This window comes from Salmo salar, chromosome ssa13, assembly GCF_905237065.1.
Source record: "Salmo salar chromosome ssa13, Ssal_v3.1, whole genome shotgun sequence".
NCBI classification, from domain to species: domain Eukaryota; kingdom Metazoa; phylum Chordata; class Actinopteri; order Salmoniformes; family Salmonidae; genus Salmo; species Salmo salar.
The window spans coordinates 75,198,161-75,200,135 of NC_059454.1; positions in this window are offsets into that span (position 1 = coordinate 75,198,161).

Sequence of the window (1,975 nt, forward strand, 5' to 3'; positions counted from 1 at the left end):
CCACTTTGTCCTTTGCCATATGTCATTCTTGTAGAAAGAGAAATGAAGAGACAGGATGCACAGAAAGAGAAACAAAGAAAGACAGCAGCTGAAGACAGAGAAAGGGAAAGAGAGAAAATGAGAGAGGGAGACAAGAGAAAAAGATGAGGGTTAGGGGTTAAGAGGTAGGGGTAGAGTGCACTAGTGATCACAGAGACCCAGTTCCTTTTAAGTAGCATTCTCAGCCCCAGCACACGGCTGGCTTATCTCTCATGTGAGTCATTCCACCTCAAAAAGCACAAGAAAAAGGATTTCAACACCCACAATCTCAGATTGTTCTGAAATTGTTTGTGTAGTTAGACCAGATAACATTAGCATTACTGAAACATTATTTTGTTGAAATATAATTTGATCTGAAATTAAGCTAATTGATTGCACCCAAACTGACCATTTTAATTGATAGGATTCATATAATCTTCAATTAATATAGTACCTAACATCTGATTTAAACAATAATTATTCCAAACAATGAGTAAGACATGAGGAATCCAATAAAATGATCAAAAGCCACTCACGGACATTATACAGTATCAGTTCTCTATGTCTGACAAGTAGTATGGAGATGCTGCTTGGAGTATTGCTTCTTCATCTTTTGCAATGTTCTCCCTGTGAATTTGGTGATGTTTTTTTCCCCTGTACAGAGACATTAGCTATTGAAGTCGCTTGAATTATTTACCATAAATTAGTGTGAAATTACCAGCTGTCATTAAGGTAAAGGGTGGCTACTTTGAAGAATCTCAAATACCAAATATATTTTGATTAGTTTAAGACTTTTTTGGTTACTACATGATTACATATGTGTTATTTTATAGTTTTGATGTCTTCACTATTATTCTACAATGTAGAAAATAGTAAAAATTAAGAAGAACCCTGCAATGAGTAGGTGTGTCCAAACTTTTGACTGGTACTGTATGTAAATCCTATAAATTAAAAGGTCCAATGTGGGAGCGATCAATTAGCTTAATTTCGCAGAGATCAAATTACATTTCAACAAATTAATGTTTCAGGAATGCTAATCTCATCTGTTTCAAACTTACAGAAAAGATTTCAGTACAATCTGAGATGGTGGGTGTCATGGCTTGCTGAAATGACATGGAACGATCCATGTTTTACAAATGATGGCCAGCCAGTCAGTCAGTCAGAAGAGGACCAGGCAGGGAGCCACCCATCCCTGTCCTAACCAGGCCTGGGCTCTCTCTGCCGGTCCTGATAGTGGCCTGTGTCTGGGGTGGGGGTGGGGTTATGGTGGTTAGAGGCCATCTGCTCCAGCTGGGGACTAGGAGATAAGGCCAGCAAGCCAGAGATCAGTCTGGAGTTGATCTATCACACCTCCTCACATCTCTACATGCTCAGGATGCCTGGGGTGAGGGGCAGTGTGTGTCAAATCAAATCAAATGTTATTTGTCACATGCTTCATAAACAACAGGTGTAGACTAACAGTGAAATGCTTACTTACTTATGGATCAATTTCCAAAATTTCAGAGTTATTGAAAATGGGAAAACTGTAACTCAGCCACTGAGGAACATTCACTGTCTTCTCAGTGTAGATATGGCCTTGTATTTTATATTATCATCCTGCTAAAAGGTGAATTAATCTCCCAGTGTCTGGTGGAAAGCAGACTGAACCAGTTTTTCCTCTAGGATTTTGCCTGTGCTTAGCTCCATTCCATTTATTTTTTATCCTGAAAGATTCCCCAGTCCATAACGATTACAAGCATACCCATAACCTGACGCAGTCACCACTATGCTTGAAAATATGGAGAGTGGTACTCAGTAATGTGTTGTACTGGATTTGCCCCAAACATAACACTTTGTATTCAGGACAAAAAATGAATTGCTTTGCCACATGTTTTTGCAGTATTACTTTAGTGCCTTGCTGCAAAAAGGATGCATGTTTTGGAATATTGTTATTCTACATGCTTCCTTCTTTTCACGC